Source organism: Octopus sinensis, linkage group LG2 (genome assembly GCF_006345805.1).
Source record: "Octopus sinensis linkage group LG2, ASM634580v1, whole genome shotgun sequence".
Classification (NCBI taxonomy): Eukaryota; Metazoa; Mollusca; class Cephalopoda; order Octopoda; family Octopodidae; genus Octopus; species Octopus sinensis.
Genome location: NC_042998.1, coordinates 61,074,943 through 61,098,147, shown reverse-complemented (window position 1 = coordinate 61,098,147; position 23,205 = coordinate 61,074,943).

The following is a 23,205-nucleotide window of genomic DNA, read 5'->3' as shown; positions in this document are numbered from 1 at the left end:
AGTAAATATTTACAGTAGGAATTGGCACCAAGATACATGGTACCTATTTGAGACTACATATCTTCCATTCGTAGATGGCACATAGTTAGCTAGCTAGCAAACTAACTAACTAACTAAATAAATAAATAAATGAATAAATAAATAAATAAATAAATAAAAATAATGGAGATGTTAAACAACACGAAACCTATCAAGTGCAAGAGTGACTGCCATTGAGTGATTTAAATAAAATTCTGAAGTTTTTAATCTTTACATAAGTTACTTAAGATGGTCGTGATTTAAATGAAAACTGCATAAAACAATATATTTTCTTTTTAGGCAGAAAAAAACCTCAAAAAACAAAACAGCGATGATAACAAAAACAAATCGAATATTTGTCGAATTTGAAGGTCTAGAATTTAAAATCTAGTTTAAAATCAATTTAATTCGCTTAAGGAACAAGTATTCATTTGATTGGGAAAACTATCAAAATCAGAGTGTTTAGTAAAACAAACAGAAAACAAGAGAAGAAACATAGAAAAAAGAATTACCCAAAGCAATTCCACGTGAAGCACTAAAAAAAAAAGAAATCATAAATAATTATAAGAGCAACAGAATAACAAAATCATCATATTTAAAATTACTAATGAAATTTCCTATTTGGAAAAGTAACATTTTGAAGAACGAAATACAACATGACGGAAGCTTGGAAATAGCTAGCAGTATGGTGTATCGAGCTGTCGATAATTTTTTTTATCAGGCTGGCCATAAAAAAAATAATAATAAAATTACAGTAAGCGACATAGTAGCTTTACACAGCAGTTGTCAATTAATATAAATGGAAAGATGATTTACAACATTAACTTGTAAATCAGTAAAAATATCTCTACATTGATAGATGGCAACGAAATCTCACCTCAGCCATTATCACAAACGTATGTTAAATAGAATTGAGTGCAATGGTTCTGATATGTATGCATGTAAGTATGTATGTATGTATGTATGTATGTATGTATGTATGTATGTATGTATGTATGTATGTATTCATTTATGTATGTTAATATGCATGTATATGTATATTTGCATATAGTAAGTACGTCTGTCTGTATTTATGTATGCATGCATGTAATATCAGTATATATACATACATATATATATATGTGTGTGTGTGTTTGTGTATACGTATATATATATATACGTATATATTCGTATATATGTATATAACAAACATGCATATATCTGTATATATATATATATATATATATATATATATACATATATATACATATATATACACATACATAGCAAAACACACACACAAACTTTCTTTTTTCTGTATATAAAAATTCAAACGTTAATTGAAGAATCACTCAGAGCATTAAATAGAATTTGAGATGTAATTTTACAAGAAAAAACACCGTGGTTTCGTAATTTCCTTGTTGGTTGGTTTTATGAGTGACTTCGAAGTCACTGTAAAACTTTTTGTATCTATGTATGTATATATATGCATATATAGGCGAATAGGCATCGACAGCTAGCAAGCCATGCTACTCTAGACTGATGATGAACAATGGCTCTGAAACTAGTCTCTAGATGATGGCTTTTCTGGGTGGAGGTGCTTATCTCCCCCTTTGAAAACATAAGGGCACAGAAAATGTGTCATGGCCAACAGTAAACGGTGTTTCCTAGGGCTAAATAGCAGTAGCATTCTTCCCTTTCATGGGACTGTCACATTAAGTTGACAACATACCATCAGTATAATATATATGGTTTTTGATACCTGTATTTGTCACCTTCTCTCTTTCTATACACACACGCGCGCTCATACACACACATACACAGGTATTTTTGTCTGTGTGTTAGTGAGTGTACGTTAAGAGCAAGGCATGTCGTGTATGTCTTTGCTTTTTATGTGTTATGCACGTTGTGCTTATATTTAAAATCTTAATTGTTCTTCTTCATTAGATTTTGAAGATCTAATTGTTAGTAAGCTAATTACATTTTCATTAACATGATACATTTTAAATGTATGTTTTATCTGTGATTTGAGACATAGGAAGAGAAAGGGAAATAGAAGGAAGAGGTGGAGTAAATGTTTAGTTTTATTATAGAGATGGAAGAGGGGATGGGAGGAAAAAGTACATTCAATTTGTACTTCTTTGATCATTTTCGTACTTTTCTATTCTAGTTAAATTGAATGGGTGTCATTTATGGACAATGTGGTATTCTAAATGTTTCTAGAAGTTCCATGCTTTTCGTACATATAAACACTACTTATATAGTAGTACATCCCATTTGTGCTTTCCTCACATTGTTCTGTTTCCATCTACTCTTTATATTCTGCCTCTTTCTTTACTAGCATCATCTCTGTCTATTTTTGCTTGATCAAACAAATGAGGCATTTCCATGTAGTGGTTTTACTTCCTAGAAATAGCAGCTAAATTTCCCTCTAAATCATACGCTGCCGCCTCGAGAGAAAAAAATGCTATTACATCTTGGAGAGTATCGTTCTAGTTATATCAAAACGGACGAGAAGTCATTGCTACAACTCTTTGGTTAGATATCTGTCAAATCAGAACTGAGCTTGGTTAGAACAGCATCTCAACAAGAACACTCTTTGTAGACGAGCCAGTTTGGATGATTCCACTTTGAAAGCAGCGACCAAGTCTCCCCAAGTTAAATCGCTCTGTCGTCTTAGAACAGGTAGAGAAACAGTGAACAGTGTAGCTCTGGATATTTATAAAGAGGAGATAATCACGGATGAATGGATTTTCATTAAATTCTGCTGGAATCTAAACACCATCACACTGTTTTTCAAATTTCAGAAAACGAAATGATCTTGTGCTCTGTGAGAAAGGAATCGTAATAGCTTGTGGGTAAGACATTTTAGGGACATTAAGTTAAGTCGTAACGTTGTTGCGTATTCTACAGTCATCTGTAGTACTATTCAGGTCGTAAACAGAGATACGTGGGGAAGATAGAATTTATTTAAATTCTTATCAATATTATTTAGCGTATTTCGGTAGGCTCGTTCGTCTGAGTAGAAATGTACGGTATAAGATTATAAATTAAAACTCCAAATCAAACAATATGATACGTAGGAGTGTAGAAGGTGAATAAGGGAATCATTACCCGGTTGCTTACCAACCAGAAATATCAAACAATTTTATGTCGGACCTGTCGTTCTTCTATAACATTCATAGAACAGTGTAGTCTTAGACACACTTTCTATGAAATGGAATGGATACGGTTAGAGTACCGTTGATAATATATATGCTTAAATAGGGCTAACCTGGATCAAACAAGAACAATATAAATACGAACAACAGGACCAAGAACAAAAACAAGAACAACAACAGCGACAACAACAACAACAACAACAACAACAACTACTACTACTACTACTACTACTACTGCTGCTGCTGCTACTACTACTACTATACTACTACTACTACTACTACTACTACTACTACTACTACTACTACTTGATGCAGACCTCAAATAGTTTCCTGGGGCTCAGTTATTTTACTATACTTCGTTCTGGCAATAGTTCAAAGTCGAGTAACGGAACGGAACACTCAAAGTGTAATTCAATATCACGTGATATGCACCTCTTAAAATCCAGTATTACGATACCACTCACGATGTCACGTCGACTGTCCAAAACTGCCTGCGAGATACCACCTTCTCGTGGAACGCGGTCTTGTTTCCAAAATTATTTACAATAGACGTTATGTAACCTTGTATAACATCTGTTTACAGTAAACACCAGAATTTTGTTTAGATATTTAAATGCTTTGGTCGGAATCTGAAACTGAATCGTCACATTTATACGTCTTTAGTTATTTGCTGCTGATACGGTGAAAGTCTAGAAATGCTGATGATTATGATAGATTTAATAATGTTACTTCTTTGCTCTTGATTGTACCACAGTCGTCGCTTTAATATTCGTTAATTTATATTCCAAATTTTCTTTTGATATGCAATTAAACTTATTTCATCAGGTAAAAAGTTTTTAAAGTTAGTATAGGAAGAAGTCATTACAAGTGAGCAGTGTCAGCTGTCTGAAACTGACAAGTTAATAACTAATATAAACATTGTATATGCAAGAAGATATCACATACATATACAAAATAAATATTTCCATACATTTATGTATCAGTACATTCATTAAGACGGCAAAACAGCACAATAGTCAGAGAGCTAGATTAAAAAAAAAGAAATGCTCTATTTGTTCTGGCTCTCAACTGCTCCGAGTTCAAATATCGTCAAAACTTTGCCTTTCATTCATTTGTGCGGGGGCGTCTATAAATAAAGTACTAGTCCAGTGATGGGTCGATTTCTCTACTACCGCTGTGTCTCTTAATCCGTTGTGATGGGGGTAAAAAAAAACAGGCTTCACATAACGGCCCCAACACTCCTTACATTACCTCTGTGTGGCTAGGACATAAACAGAATAAGTTATACATAAATAATGACCGTCGAATCGATCTATCTATCTGTCTGTCTATCTGTCTGTTGGAATATAAGAGCGAAAGCTATGAAACTCAACATTGAAAGGACGACAACAACATTATCTAAACATGAAATATTCCATTTTCAGCTGTCTGATCGGATATAATTCAGGGTTTCCATACGAAAGACAGTACAATTCCATTCAACTATGTTAACAATACCTCAACCAAGAAACAAGCATTTTGATGCGGCTTGGGAAAATCCAGACAGTTCTCGTACGTAGGGCTAAACGAAAAAAAAAAAAAACTGAAAAGTGTGTCGAACAAAAATAATAAAGCATATAAAGTAAAGTATTTTTTAAAAAATGATATAAAATATACAGCTGATAAAATATTCCACAGCACGAGAGGTACGTCACCCATTTAGTATGGTGATTAAGGTCAAATGGAAAGAAAGATAGAAGCAGCAAGGAAAGTGACGAAAGAACAGGGTAACTACTCAGCCTATAGGCTGAAGTGGTGACCGCATGAAGGAAAGAGCGAATATCAATCTGAGAGAGTGAAAGAAAATGTATTGGAAGGATGAAAGAGACACGCCTACGATGACATGAACAACATATCAAATTAATTGTGTGGAGAATAAACAGTAAGGCAAACAGAACCCTGGCAATTCGCCCCAATAATTCCGCGATGTATCTTAAAATGTAGTGAAATATATTAAATGATATTGTTAAAATTTTAGATAACTGTATCTCTTCCCTATATCTATATTTTATATAGCATACCAATTCCATTTATTGGCCAGTATTCTCAAGCTTAAATTCACATCTCAAGCTTGATATAACATATTTTAAAAAATACCATTGGGTTACGACTGAAGTGTTTAATTAACAATTTATTACAGTATCATTAGCTAATTATTCGCTGCAACAAATGATTTACTTCAGCTATTAAGAGATCAAAACGATTAACTGTTCTACTGCATATTATTAACTGACCAGAAAATATTGTGAACCAAACTATCTGGAGTCTATCTAGATGCCTTAGAAAGCACCCCCACCAACGGCACTTCAAAATTAAGAGACTTAGTTTTATTATAAACATTAGTTATTATAAACATTAGTTATTATATATTTATTGCTATTCTCTATTGAAAGACTTAAAAATCTAATTAATCGACATTTTAAACATCAGAGTCACTTCTGTTCGTTTCCAAATCACTGGAATAAATTTTAGAAAGTAAATATTAAAAAAACAAAACAAAACAAATAAAACAGCAACGTGATTTGAAACAAATATATTCCTTATATAACTACAAAATCCATTCAGTTACATAGCAAGACCAGTTTTTGTTTGTTTACATTAGCCATTAAGAAAACTAAACCCGCATGACGATAAATGTAAGTCAGCGAATAAAGGACTAGAATTATCACCCATAGAAATGCGTTTTACCTGTTTCAGCGCTATATTTGCGAACGAAATTTGTGCGTTATTATACACAAATTGTCTTTTTCAGGCTATCATTCGTTCAGCTCATGTATCCATTATATCTACCACCATTTTTAGTCGATATGTACTTAAGATTCCCACCAAATACTAAAGCCACAGTGTGATGTATTCCGTGTTTCGTTTCCATTATTTTGAGTTTTTAACGAAATAGACATTCATTAATGATATCAACCATAGAATTTATCCTCATAATTATTGGAATCTTATTCACTGTTTCACAGAGATGTAGCGAAATTTTACATTATGGTTATATTGGTTTCTCCGCATGCGGATTAAATATTCTTCACTTCTCTCTTAATATCACTTACAAATAATAATGGTGATGTTGATTATGATGATGATGATGATGATAATAATAATAATAATAATAATAATAATAATAATAATAATAATAATAATAATAATAATAATAATAATAATAATAATAATAATAATAATAATAATAATAATAATAATAATAAAGCTTTTTGCAAAAAATGATCAACAACTCAAGGGCTTACTAGCGATAGTCAAACAATTCAGTGACGACATCAGAATGCAATTCGGCCTCGATAAATGTGCAAAGGCTACCTTTATCAAAGGAAAAATGACAGAAACATCTAACGTTAACCTTGACCAACAGAATGTCATAAAAGAACTAGACCCAGCGGAGAGCTACAAGTACCTAGGGATAATTGAAGGGAACGGAATAAGGCATTCAGAGATGAAGGAAAGGATCAGGAGAGAATGCTATCGAAGAGTGAGAGCAATACTCAAGACAGAGCTGAATGCAAGAAACAGGATCGAAGCAATCAATGCATTAGCTATACCAGTCGTGACTTACAGTTTCAATATTGTTAACTGGTCAATTACTGAAATATGTCAGCTCGACAGAAAAATAAGGAAACTGTTGACAATGCATAGAATGCACCACCCTAAGGCAGATACAGAACGACTCTATCTGCCAAGAAAAGAGGGAGGCCGTGGTCTTTTGCAACTGGCAATAACAATGAAGATTGCTACAATTGGCCTAGACACCTACCTGAAAAACTCTGAGGACTGGATGCTAAAACTTGTCTCAAAACATGAAAACAAGAAAGCATCATACTCAGTCACAAAACAGGCAAAGGAATATCTAAGTGAATTCCGAATACAACCAATTTCGGAATTAGAGATAGATATACAAGAAACAAGCACAGAAAAAGCTAGGCGCATGAAAACCCGTGCCAAAACTGCGGCCTTAGATATTCTGAATAATAAATGGCAAGAAAACCTCTCTATGGCAAATACCCAAAGAGAGCGAATAATGCAGATATCGACAAAGCCCTGACCCATCAATGGCTAATGGCCTCTGGCTTAAAATCTGAAACAGAGGGGTTTATCATAGCAGCTCAAGATCAATGCCTACCAACAAGAAACTACCAGGCCAACATATTAAAGATCAGAAGCAGTCCAACGTGTCGTGTATGCAAGCAACAAAATGAAACCATTGACCATGTGGTCTCCAAGTGCAGTCTTCTAGCGCCTACAGAGTATCTCAACAGGCACGATAGAGCTGCACAATATATTCACTGGGTAATCTGTAAAAACCTGGATTTGCCCCATGAAAAAAACTGGTGGGAACACAAACCACCCCCAGTGCTTGAAAATGACCACATCTCACTCCTCTGGAACTTCACCATTCAAACTGACAGGAAGATAGATGCAAATAGGCCAGACATCATATTGAAAAACTTCAAACAAAGAACATGCCTCCTCATTGATATGACTGTCCCAATCGATATAAACGTATCTGTCAAGACCTACCAAAAACTGAGCAAATATAAAGATCTTGAAATAGAAATCAGCAAAATGTGGAAGCTGAAGACTAAAACAATACCTGTTGTCATAGGTGCCCTGGGAATGATAGCAAAAGGGGCTGATAGCTACCTAACTCAGATACCAGGAAACCCAAAAATGGCAGAAGTTCAAAAGATAGTGCTCATGGGAACTGCTCATATCCTACGCAAAATACTCTCTATGTAATCTCAAGGTTTAAAACAAACATAATTTTCGGTTTAAAAAAAGACAAAAAAAAACCCCCCTTTTTTTTTTAGACATTCATTAGTACAACATCCCCACCCCCCAAATATATGGCACACTAGGCATAACAACAACATGAACTTCCAACCCTGTTGTCTCTTGAGGTCTCTGGGTGAGACTTGGAGCCAACTTGTACAAATATAAAGCAAAAGTCAAACATAGAATAATAATAATAATAATAAGTTCACTGGTACTGAACAGCTGATACTGTGGTACATCTCCAGAGTTAGAAGCTGTGCAAAGACAATAAAATAATGATAATAATCCTTTCTACTATAGGCACAAGGCCTGAAATTTTGGGAGGAGATAAGTCGGTTACAGCGACCCCAGTGCGTAAGTGGTACCCAATTTATCGACTCCGAAAGGATGTAAGGTGAAGTTGACCTCACCCGGCGTGTTAACGATTCTGCCAGTTCACTGCCTTAAATAATATAATAATAATAATAATAATAATAATAATATAATAATAATAATAATAATAATAACATGCATATATATATATATGCATATATATATATATATATATACACGCACATACATGTATATACTTGTATACCTATGTACGAGGTCTGATCAATAAGTATCTGGGTTGTTGCCATAGTAACGAAGCTAAAGCGTGCAGAGTAAAACCGCTTAACAAAAATTGACCTTGAACTTTGCTGTGCATGCGTACTAAGTTTTAACATTCTAGCTCACTTCCGCTGTTTATAGCAGTTCTTGGAAGGAACGTGTATAGCGTATGATCATCGCATTGACCACGACAGAGACCTACGCAAAGTTGCAAAAAGTGTATGGAGAAGAGTGTATGAGTCGCATACAAGTGTACGAGTAGTTCTGGTGTTTCCAAGATAGCTGGAAAAATGTGGATATTGACGAAGGATCTAGGAGACCTGCAACCAGCCGAACTTAGAAAACCATAGCAGGTGTGCGTGCAGCTGTAAGGGGAAATCAACCAACTCCCTATCCATGAGTTATCAGAGTTGTCACCATCTGTGATGTTATCTGTGCAGATTATGTACCGTTCAGTTCAGTTATAACTGAAGATTTGGGTATAAGACGCGTGTCTGCCAAGTTTCTGACATAACCGCGTTCAACTGACCAAAAAGACACTCAGGTTTCAGTTGCACAATATCTCCTTGATTGTGTCGAGAACGATGAAAACGTTTTGAAAACCTTGCGTAGACCTCTGAACAGGTATCACCAATCTTTTGGCAAAATTTGATGCAAATTCTCTTCTCAACTTTCTCTGTCATGGTCAATGCGACGATCACTCGCTACACACCTTCCTTCCAAGCACTGCTGTAAACAGCGGAAGTGAGAAAGAACGTTAAAACTTAGTGCACATACACAGCAAAGTTCAGGATCAATCAGTACCAAGCGGCTTTGCATACTTTAGCAGTCCGGACACTTATTGATCAGATCACGTATATATATATATATATATATGTAGGTCCCGGGTTGAGTCGGGGTTAACCACAGTAAATAAGGTACTCAATAAATAAGGTCCTTCTATAAAATAAATTATATATATATATATATATATATATATAACATATGTACTCATACATATACATACATTCATATATATATATATATATATATATATATATATATATATATATATATATAATATATATATATATATATATATAATATATATATATATATTATATATATATATATATATATATATATATATATATATATATATATATATATATAGATAAGAAAGTTGGTTTGTGAAAGCACGTGGTTGAATATATAGAAAATAGTAAAAAGTAAAAAAAACTACAGAAGGCTTGTTTTAAAAGGCTAAAGAATATATATTTAAGTCAATATGTCTGAAGAATATTATAAATTTTTTTCTTACAATGACATAGTTTAGAAGAAACACCGGAAGAAATCACTTATTACCTCCCCTTATTTAGAACTCTTTTCAACATAAACATAACGATAGCTCTTCTCAACATAAACATAACGACGTAAGAAATTTGAAAAACTAAACGCGAAACCGGTCTTTCTTCTAAATCATGTCATTGTAAGAAACAAATTTATAATATTCTTCAGACATATTGACTTAAATATATATTCTTTAACCTTTTAAAACAAGCCTTCTGTAGTTTTTTCACTTTTTACTATTTTCTATATATATATATATATACATATATGTATATAGGTATGAATATATATCTTATGATGCAATTTCATGGGAATAGTATATAAATATGTATCTATGTGTAATCATGTTTCCGTGAATTTGTGTGTTATTGCAAAAAGTGAGTGAGTGGGAGAGAGAGAGAGAGAGAGAGAGAGAGAAAGAGAGAGAGAAAAAGAGGGATATGAATAGGGGCATGGATGACACCTCTCGTATGGATTACAATTACACGGTATTTATACGTAATAATAGAGGAAGTTGGCACATTGTGATATCTTAAAAAGACTAATGGTAAGGAACTAATTGCGACCAAGTAGTGTTACTGGTCGGCTTCATTATAAATACCAAATTTTTTTGCTCTGTCATCATTCTCATAGAAAACAGCTGTAGAAGGGAAAGTGCGCGCGCGCGCGTGTATGTGTGTGTGTGTGTGTGTGTGTGTGTGTGTGAGAGAGAGAGAGAGGAGAGAGAGAGAGAAGGAGGGAGAGAAAGTAAGAGACAGAGAGAAAGAGAGAAGGAGAGAGAGAGAGAGATGGTAATAGGGAGAAACAAACAGATAGACGGACAGACAGACTGGTAGAAGGAGTTGGCGGTGACAATTGAAGGACTGATTGCTAGTTTTGTAGTCTCTGAATAGACATAGTTATCAACGTCTTTCCTTTATATACTTCACTAAAAGAAAACTATGGGACAAATGAATTAATTTGGTCTCATGTCAGACTGGATGCTAATTGTATATCATGAAAAAAAATGAATAAATATGTACAACCAGATGGCGGTTGTTTCGTAATTAATACTGCAAAAGAAACCATATACAGACAGGTACTCGTATATACAAGTATAAACTTACATACATATATTTCTGCCTTCATGTATGAATGTATAGTTATATATGTATGTGTGTGTATGCGTGTATATATATATATATATATATACATATATACATACACATACTGTATATAAACACCCACACATATATTACAAGCGTATGATGACCACTTCTTTTTCTGCGAAATAATTAAATAAATGTATGTACTGTATGTTTGCAGGAACGTACTCATATCTCTCTCTCTATCTATCTATCTATCTATCTATATATATATATATATATCTATCAATCAACCTGTCTGTCTGTTTGTCTGTCTGTCTGTCTATTTATATTCATACATACAAACACACATATACATACACACATATACATGCATACATACATACACACCCCACATACACACACACACATATATATATATATATGCATGCTTGCATGCCTATGAGTTCATATATAAAGTACAACTTGGTGGTGGAAGGAAAAAGAAAGCATCTGTATAGCAAGAAGAAAAATTTGTCGAGAGAAGAGAAGAAAAGTGAAGTGAGTTAGAGATATACTATGAACTGAGTCTGGGAACTACGGAGGTTAGAATGAGAATTTTGTCTTATGTATTTGTTCGCCGGTCGTATGTAGTTATTTTCGTTTTGCAATTTATGCATTCCTGGGTCAAGCTTCCTACATATTCTGAGCATTTAAAAGAGGCTACAACTTCACCTTGCATCAAGTATGACTAAAATAGCTATAAAATGTATACTTAAAAGATACCAATATATATCAGTGGGGAAATGATTGCACAAATATGCTTATCTTGAGAGATACTGCCTGAGAGTTTAATGGCTGTATTAAAAGTAATGCAATATCATAAATACGATATAAGAACTATGTCAGATATGTATAATATGATTGGAATTCTAAATGTAAAAATCATTTTATTGCATAAACTACCTCTTTCTTGAAGAATGTAAATGGTGAATCGTGTAAATGTCAAAGGAAATATATCTTGGGTAACTTTAAACGACATCATTAAAGCCAGTCTAAAGAAATTAGACCAATGAAAACGTTTGGTCAACTTGCTTGACCAGTAACTATTCCGTGCGTGCTTTTGGCTGAATGTGTGAAGCAGTGGAGTTTAACAAATTGTAGCTATTGTGTTAGTGATGTTTGTTCTTGGCCCAGGCATACGGTAATTGGTACGATAATAGTTCAGCTTTGATGATCGTCTTCAAGAAAATTTACTACTCATTTTTTTCTATTGCTACCATAGATTATTCATCTAATATATATTCATAACCATCAAGCACATCATATCCATGTTCCTAACACTTCAGTCGCTCACCCGCCAAAACTAAATTTCAGTCTTTATTAGTTATTTTCTTTATTTCGCAGTTGTTTCAATATAGCTTATTTCTCTTAAAGTGTTATAAATAGTTTTGCTGTTTAAATCCACTCTTTCCTCGAGACCTATAAAAACACATTGGATAATATACTATCTAGAAATACATTATCTAATGTGACTTTTACTTTTCAAACAAAGTAGGATGTATGGTTTGAGCAAATTTGGTTTCTATTTCTTACAAAAAGAGCGATCACGTGGAGACTCCTTTGTTGGTTCATCATATATTAGGAACAAACAACCTTTATCGAGAAGCGGACCGCTTAAGACCAGGCTCATGATCAGACGGGCAGCACAGCTAAAACCTCAAGGCAATCTTTCGTTATGCGTGTCATTCAGAAAATCCTGCTGGTCACAGTTTGCCTGACTGTCTTAAATAGTGATTGTAGTATTAGTGGTAGAGAGAGTAAAGAAGTATGATACTTCATGTTGTTTTCCCCTTTATATAAACTACCAGAATGAAAAAACACCAGCGAAGCAGTGACAACGTGGGCATACGATAGGCTAGAAATTGTAGCCAAATTTTTCTCACATCAATACTTTATACTCATTATCCAACGTATCGTTCTATCACAGACTATATTGGATAACATATATCCTGAAAATAAACCAGATGCATCAGACTTGATCTGCCCTAAACAACAAGAATTACTACAAAAATCAGTGTTGAACGTGTTGGGTTATATGTGTGTGTGTGTGTGTGTATGTGTGTGTGTGTGTGTATGTATGTATGTATGTATGTATGTATGTATGTATGTATGTATGTATGTATGTATGTATGTATGTATGTATGTATGTATGTATGTATGTATGTATGTATGTATGTATGTATGTGTGTGTGGGTGTATCTGCATGGATCTGATACCCTAAAATGACAAAGAAACTGAGAGAGAAAGAGAGAAAACGAGAGAGAGTGAGAGAGAGGCAAATCAAAAGCATAAGGCGAATTCCAAAACTGGGACGTGAATGTTACTAGTTTGGCGCATGAAGAGAAATGTTACAAAATAAAAGTTAAGAGTAAAAGGATGATGTTTCGGGCATATCTCTTCATCGGATATGCAGGAAATAGTTTTTTCCCTTTCTCTCGTTTTCTCTCTCTCTCTATCTCTCTCCCCCCTCTCACTCTCTCCCCCTCTCTCTCACTCTCTCCCCCTCTCTCTCACTCTCTCTCTCTCACAATTTCTTTACTTGTTATTTAGGGTATTTCCAGTTTATATTTGGTGGGTGAGGGTTATTAGTCAGGCAACAACAAGTAAAGAAACTGACCAGCTAAAACATATCACCTTACATTCTTTTGTGAACCCCTAAATAATTCCACTACAAAAAAGTTGACACCCAACTACTAAGTTTCGAAATACTGGACTTTGTACCTTTGACATTTACACTGTGAAGGCATAGGATTAAATCTAATAAAACCAAAAATAACTAAAGCTAGTGACACATCCAATAACTAACAAAAGGGACACACCTAACTAAGTACATCGGCGTACAAAGTCCTACATAGATGAATAAATTCTAAACAATAACATAACCCCAAATTTCATCAATAAATATTTCTTCAAAACACCTCTCCATAACAATCCACCCTAAAACCTAATTGCCACTTCCCTCAATCCCACAGACACAAGGAAGATTTTAACAAAAAAGAGACCATATAGAGTCAAGTTTAACCTCGATGGCTTCGAAGTCACTTTCAGTAATATTCTCGTTTAAGAAGAATAAATCTGTACTCTACAAAAGTATACAGCAAGGCATCAGATAAATGTAAAATTCTTTTTATCATAACAACATAGAAACAAACATTAACATACGTATCTATCTATCTATCTATCTATCTATCTATCTATCTATCTATCTATCTATCTATCTATCTATCTATCTATCTATCTATCTATCTAAATGTAGAAGCAAGGATATTATTTAAAAGGGTGGTATAGAATAACAAAGAAACATTTACTGATAGGGTTCTATACTTTGAGTCAAACTGATATATATATATATATATATATATATATATATATATATATATATATATACACACGACGGGCTTCAAATCCACCCACAAGGCCTTGGTTGGCCCGAGGGTATATTAGAAGACACTTGCCTAAGGTGCCACGCACTGGTGCTGAATCCGAAATTATGTAGTTGGATAGCAAGCTTTTTACGACACTACCACGCATATATATATATATATATATATATATATATATATATATATATATATATATAACTGTTTCTTTTTGTGAGTTTATCTCACAAGGAAAGATATTCTTAGCTTGCTGTGCCCGCTTCCAGTAAATTTAATGAGGTTAGTGCTTTTTGCGGCTTTCAGAGTTAATTTTTACTCTTACTTTTAGCAGCCGCGTGTAATATTTTGCTCCCTTTATTTATTACTTCCTTTTTTGTTTTTAATTGTTAGTGAGCAACTTGTTAGCGTCAAGCAATCTATAGTAAATAACAAAAAAATCAACTTCCAAGTACAATAGTGGTTCATGGAGACGGAAGGTTGTGGATTTTTTCGTATAGAAGTACGATAAACTAAAAAAATTTCATTTTATATTTCACGGTAGGCGACCAGTGTTGCCGGGTATGCGAATAAGAATACAAGGATTAAGGAATGGAATAGATAACCACGTAAGTGTAAATATCCAAACGAGGCGTATACCGCAGGCTACTCGTCAGGTTTAAATTCCGGCCTTGGCGGAATTTGAACTCGGAACGTAACGGCAGACGAGATACCTATTTCTTTACTACCCACAAGAGGCTAAACACAGAGAGGACGAACAAGGAGACAAACGGATTAAGTCGATTATATCGACGCCAGTGCATAACTGGTAGTTATTTAATCGACCCCGAAAGGATGAAAGACAAAGTCGACTTCGGCGGAATTTGAACTCAGAACGTAACGGCAGACGAGATACCTATTTCTTTACTACCCACAAGGGGCTAAACACAGAGAGGACAAACAAGGACAGACAAACGAATTAAGTCGATTATATCGACTCCAGTGCGAAACTGGTACTTATTTAATCGACCCCGAAAGAATGAAAGGCAAAGTCGACCTCGGCGGAATTTGAACTCAGAACGTAGCGGCAGACAAAATACCACAAAGCATTTCGCTCGGCGTGCTAACGTTTCTGCCAGCTCGCCGTCCTAAATACTGAGTTAAATGGATAGGTAAATAGAAAGAAACAAACATGCATGCATAAATTCACGCTCATGTAAATACACACACACAAACACGTACACGCACACACACACACACGCACGCACACACACACACACACACACAACACACACACACACACACACACACACACACACACACACATACACACACACACACAAACAAACGTACACATATATGTCTCCTGTGTTCCGACTCAATCAGCTACTGATCATCTAATCCTTTAAAAAATCTGATAATCTGCTAAAAGTTTCCGTCTTTGCACTGAAATAATCCAAAACGAGTGTAACGAACTATATATAGAGATTCACATGTAGAGATACTGTTACAGTACACTCGTGTAGCAATTGGTAAAAATTCTCTCTGTCTCTTTCATACATACATACATACATACATACATACATATCATGTACACACATATATATATGTATGTATGATTGTATGTATGTATGTATGTATGTATGTATGTATGTATGTATGTATGTATGTATGTATGTATGCATGTATGTATGTATGTTTGTATATATATATAAACAACAAGAACATCCAGAGGTAATGTAGTACGATCGTTTCATGTGACTCAATTTAATTGAACACTGCAAACATTACATCAATTTTAAAATGCAGAGCAATCTTCAGCTGCATAAAATTATAGAATTTAGTTAAATTCGAAGGACTCATTTGTATAATTTTCTTTTTATCCAAAATCACCAAGAGGATAAGTAGATAGACAAAGAACATGTTTTATCCTCTTGGTGATTTTAGATAAAAATAAAACTATACAAATGAATCCTTCGAATTTGACTAAATTCTATAATTTTATGCAGCTGAAGATTGCTCTACATTTTAAATTGATGTAATGTTTACATTATTCAATTAAATGGAGTCGCATGAAACGATCGTACTGCATTACCTCTGGATATCCTGTTGCTTATTTTGATTACAATCACCCCATTTTGAATTATATGGATAATACCATACTAAATTCTGGTGCCTTTTATTTAAGTAGCATATTCATCTGAATCTAAATTTTACTAAAAATTTACACATGTTTTTTGTACGCATACATGTTCATGTGTGTGTGCGCGCGCGCGTGACTGAAACCATTTAAACATAAATACATGCATAACAGTTTTTTTAGTTTGTCTTCTTAGTGTGTGATTAACAGACAAAGAGAGAGAGGGGTTGTTATCTAAGGCTCTCTCTCTCTCTCTCTCTCTCTCTCTCTTCACACACACTAACAAAACAATTTCTCATACACACTACACTTTCTGTGTTGCACACCCCATCAAACACACACACACGAACACGTATGCGTACAAAAAACATGTATGCAATACGTATACGTACGTGTTTGTATTGCCCATACATATATATATATATATATATATATATATATTATATATATATATATATATATACACACATATATACTTAAGACTTAGTTGTGATCTGAACACAACCGCTTGTGATACAGAAGATTGGGATCCCTTTTGGGTGTTCTATTTTCCTTGCTGGAAGGGTTCCCAACCCATGGGCAAAGGTGGTGTTAGATGATGGGGGGGGGGGTTCAAAAGGGTTGGCACGCGCTCCCGTCGGGACACTGATTCTGCAGAACTGGGTTGGGTGTGAATCAGAAATGTTGTGTTCGGTTAAGTCCTATTTGGGGTGAAAAATCAATAAACTGATTCCTTATGGGGTTTTCCATTTAATCAGGATTTAAAAAATCGATAAACCGATTCCTTATAGGATTTCCCACTAAAATTAGCTACACCCCATTTCCAAACATAACTTTTACCAATTTTGATGTATTTTGTTAAAACTTGATGCCAACATTACTTAGGACTCATGGGATCTTTGAATGCTTCAAGTTCTCCAAAAACGAAAAAAAAAACAACAAAAAAACAATCGATGAGTGGAAAAAATCGATAAGCAGATTCTTTATGGGATTTCTCAATCAAATTGTCTGCAACTCACTTTCAGCCAAAAGTTTACCAATTTCAAGGGATTTCGTTCCTATTTGACGTCGATGTTACTTAGTTTGGTTTGAAATAAAGAACTTGATTAGCTTAATAATCCTAACTTAATCCCGGGAAAAGCCGGGCTATAGTATTAGTATATATATATTGACATACATGATATATATTGATAGACATGTTTAAAAATATATATTACACTGCGAATGGTGTCACTGGATTCTAGGACACCTGGTTCCTTTTCTGTCATCAACTACGAACACTACAATCTGCCATTCACATCCCTGGTAGAACGCTGCTTCGTACAACTTTTGATATGGTGAATAATTCCTTACAACTGTACAATTGTTTCAACACCTCGTATTTCATCCAGTTGGTAAAAGACTTACGACAAAGCATCTATAGCGACAACTACACTGAATACTTTCTTGTGTCGTGTTTTACTCGATCAGTGAGATATGTAATTGATATACTTGCACACACTCACACACTTGAAATCCAAACAAGGTGTCAGATGCAGTTAGCTAACTGCTGGTTGATTTTCTATACTGAATAACAAATCAAAACTTTTTGCATGATGTCTTAAAGCAACACTCCATATTGATTTGATGTTCGAACAAGAAATTGCTGTTTAGAAACAATAACAGAATAGAATATTCCACTGTATTTTTGCTATCTTTTATTCTTTTCTTTTCTTTTATATACCAACCTGCCTAGGATCCCTTCTGGCTCTTTGTTACAAAACTACAAATTTTATTGTTCAAATATGAATTAAAACTCTGTATTATAACCTTTTAAGTGGTTTCGAACACCATCTTCATGAAAATGTTATACACACACGCACGCACGCGCATGTACACACAGACATTTATACATAAACATACATAAACATACATACACATATTCAAAAGAAATTTCAAAATTTTGCAAGTTTTATTCACTTCTTGCTCATGATCCATTCTAAAGTAATGTAAGCACTCCGCCGGTTACGACGACAAGGGTTCCGGTTGATCCGAATCAACGGAACAGCCTGCTCGTGAAATTAACGTGTAAGTGGCTGAACACTCCACAGACACGTGTACCCTTAACGTAGTTCTCGGGGATATTCAGCGTGACACAGAGAGTGACAAGGCTGGCCCTTTGAAATACAGGTACAACAGAAACAGGAAGTAAGAGTGAGAGAAAGTTGTGGTGAAAGAGTACAGCAGGGATCACCACCATCCCTTGCCGGAGCCTCGTGGAGCTTTAGGTGTTTTCGCTCAATAAACACTCACAACGCCCGGTCTGGGAATCGAAACTGCGATCCTATGACCGTGTGTCCGCTGCCCTAACCACTGGGCCATTGCGCCTCCACTCTAAAGTAATACACACTCAATCAGTAGTGCGTGTGTTCCACCCGTGGAACATGCCCCCTACCATAGATCTATATCTATCTATGATATATATGTATGTATACATAGATGTATGTATGTATGTATGTATGTATGTATGTATGTATGTATGTATGTATGTATGTATGTATGTATGTATGTGTGTATGTGTGTATCTATCTATCTATCTATCTATCTATCTATCTATCTATCTATCTATCTATCTATCTATCTATCTATCTATCTATCTATCTATCAAACTAGCTAGCTAGCTATCTAGCTTACTGTTCGGTTAAGGTAACATCGTCAACAAAATAAAACAAACAAGTAAAAAAAAAAAGGAGTACGCCATCCACTGAGAGATAAATATCATTTATCTTTTTCTCATCCGCCGGTCCTTTATCAATCTTTCAATGGACATCTTTCGGCCTTTATACGTCACTCTAGTTCGAACCATCCTCGAATATTGCATCCAGGCCTCAAACCCATATATCCAGAAAGACATTCATCACCTGGAACGGGATCAGTGCTTACCCACCCTAATGATCACGGGCTTGTCTAAGCTTACGTATGAGGAACGTCTCCAACGGCTGGCATTGCCTTCACTCGAACGAAGGAGCATGCGGGGAGATCTCATCCTGGCTTTCTTCAACGGGACTGTAAACCTACCATTTGCGGAGTTTCTCACCCCTGCGCGGGATAGGGGTCTTCGTGGGCATGATCGCAAACTCTATCCCCGACACTCTCGACTCAACAGGCGGAAGGCCGCATTTTCCGTCCGTATCGCAGCCCCGTGGAACAAGCTACCACAAGATGTCATTCAACTGCCCACCACTCTGGACAACTGTGGCGACTATGCATAAAACTGTATATAACAATAACTGGGTTTTTTTTACATGGCTTAAGCACATTGTTCTCTTCTCCTGCCAATAAATTTGATTTGATTTAATCATTTAATGTACACTGTTTTAAAATAAGAACTACTAAGAGACACTTTCCTTCAAAACACATGATTAGACGGGTTTTTATTACGTGCTGTGTGTAAGAGTTGGTGAAAGATGCTGCACCCGAAAAAGTCGTTACGGAGCAAGCCAACGAAATAGAAATACGAAATAGTTGCGACAAAAGATTTTGTCTGGAGCTACATTAGTTCTGCTCATTTATCTTTCGTAAGTCTTTTGAGCTTAACTGTTGGTACAAAAGCGACATCATGTTTTCAATCTAAAATGGTTGACATATTGACTCAGAGCATGTCAATAATTTTAGTTAGCATGATGTAGTTGGAACATAGGAAAAACATTTCTTTTACACAAATATGTATTTCTATAGTGTTTGTATATTTATTTCTATCCAGTGTTGATTGTATATTTAGTGAAGCATATTCCATTCAAAGATGCAATGGAAACGTATTCATTTATTCGTTTGACTATACACGAGTATTGGGATAGATATCTTTCCTTTTGATATTCAATATACCTGAAAAATTATCCCTGAAACTGAAAGCACAAAGTTTCTTTTTATTTTTTGCTTCATTTTGGATAGCAGACTATATTCCGTTCTTGATACAACGTATAAGAATTTGAGAGATGGTGTTTGGAACAAAATATATATGTCTTGAAGCATAAATCAAATGAAATCCAGAACAGAAGATATGGTTCCTGTGGAAATGAAAGGATTCACGGCGCTGTAGAAATGGACCAAAGTAATACACTACTACTACTACTACTACTACTACTACTACTACTACTACTACTACTACTACTTGTAATAGTAATGAGAATGATGATGTTGAGGAGCAGGAGGATGACATTGATGATGATGATGATGATAATAATAATAATAATAATAATAATAATAATAATAATAATGATAAGGAGAAGAAGATAATAATAATAATAATAATAATGAGAAGAAGAAGAAGAAGAAGAAGAAGAAGAAGAAGAAAGAAGAAGAAGAGAAGAAGAAGAAGAAGAAGAAGAAGAAGAAGAAGAAGAAAGCAACATTGTAACCATTAACGGCATTTGGAACAGGAATAAAATAAGATGTCTGATCTTATTTCACACATTTTATTATCTTTTCTCTACTTATATACTTTGTTATATTTTACAGTTTTTTTAAAATCATAAATGTAGAATGATGATGAATAAAAAGAAAAGAGAGAAAGAAAGAGAGAGAGATGAAGAAAGAGTGTGTGTATGTATATACGTATATATACGTACCAAAAAAGTGGAAGAGCAGGAGAGAAGGGAAAGATTAAGAGAGGGAGAGAAAGAGAAAGACAAAGAAGGAGAGAAAAGAGAAATAGATAGATAGATAGAGAAAGAATCGACTGAATGTTTATGGAAAAACCTAACTGGAACAGTGGAGAAAATCTTATAAAAAATTTTCTTGAAATATGAAACTCCGTTAACAAAAAAATAAACATTCTGAAAGAGGAATTAGGTTACTGGATGTTATTTAACATCTGAAGATATCAAGCATCGTCTCTCTATGTTCAAATTTTGCAATGGTTAATTTTTGCCTTTTGCCGAAAAATGCTTATCGTCTCAAGAGAAAACGGAATATCCGCTGACTTTAATTTACAAGAAGTCAGAACCTCTGCAAAATTATTCTTTCTGTTCAAGGATTTCACACCTAAATATTATTATAAAAATTTTCATAGGAAGAGTATAAAACTTTCATATTCCACAACTTGTTCATGGCTAGTGTTTCTAGGATCCATGTGAGGGGAATACTATCAAAAGCCTTTTGAAAATCGATCCAGGCCATACTTAGACCTTTCTTCTTTCTGTGACTGTCTTCAGTTATGGTTTTATTGATCATTAGCTGATCTTTATAGCCGTATGAGCCCTTGCAGCATCCCCTCTGCTCTTCTGGAAACAGTTTGTTTTCTTCCAGATGCTTGCTCATCATCAGCGATTTTATTGTAGTAAAGGCTTTGTAAATTTTAGGGAGACAAGTTATTAGTCTGTAATTTTGTGGGTTTGCTGTTTCAGTGGATTTGGGAATTAGGATAGTTTTCCCTTTTGTGAGCCATTCAGGCATTGTCTCTGGCTCTACTAGTATGTCATTAAATTTCTCAGCCTGCTTTTTATGTGTTCCTGTCAGATATTTTAACCAGAAGTTGAGGATCTTATAGTGCCCGGGTGCCTTCCAGTTGCTTAGTTTTTGCAGTGCCTGGGTGATCTCTTCAGTTGTTATAGGGGTCCAGAGTTGTTTGGGTGCTGAGTTCGTTGTTTTGATAGACCTTTTCTGCGGTTGCTCCTTCGCCGACCATGTTTCTTCCCCAAATTCTTCCATTTCTTCTGCTGTTTGTGCTGCATTGATATCTATTTTATTTTTGCCAAGTTTTTGGTAGAGTAGGTTGGTGTTGGAGTTGAATTTTCTGGTTTTTTTTCAAAGAACGTTGGCGTTTCTCATACCGGCGGATTTTTGTGCTTTGGTAAGGATATCTTGCTTTAGCTTTTCTTTTACCTCAGGTATAAATTTTTCTGTAATTTTGTATTTGCCCAGTATTTTTGTTCTCTTCTAGTTGCTTAGTAGTGTTGATTGTTTTCTAGTTTCGTTAAGGATTGACAGATCTTTTCTATTGTTTTCTTTTTTTCTGGATATCATTTATCCACAGGGTTTTTTTAGATGGTGGTACACCTGTTCGAATGGGTTTGAGGGAGCTTCTTTTGTGGCCACAGTGGCTGCTGCATATATTATATGTGATGCTGTTGACATCGTTTTATTGGACTTTGCCAAAGCTTTTGACTTGGTAAACCACCGCCTATTACTTGTCAAGCTTCAAGCATATAGTTTCCATCCGGATATTGTACGATGAGTTGGTGCCTTCCTCTCAGATCGCTCCTTCCAAGTCCAAGTTAATGGTTCGCGGTCCGACGTCTCCAGTGCGAGCAGTGGCGTGCCTCAAGGTTCAGTGCTTGGGGCCTTATTGTTCTTAGTCTTCATAAATGACTCGCCCGACGACCTCACACAACACACCCTTCTATTTGCTGACGATGTCAAACTGGTCGCTCCTCGCGGTGATATAGAGGATCTTCGTCGATGCCTCCACCAAATTTGGAGATGGTCTAACGAATGGGACCTGTGTCTGAACGTGTCAAAGTGCTGTCATCTGCCTGTTGGCTCTCCTCCTGCAACTCAACTTGATTTCGAGCCGGGTCGTCTTCTGCTGGAGAGGACTTATCAGGTAAAGGACCTGGGTATCTTGGTGGATTCTTCCTTTTCGCCTTCGGCCCAGTGCGTCCATGCTGCCAACAAAGCACGCGGAGTTCTGTTCTTGATTC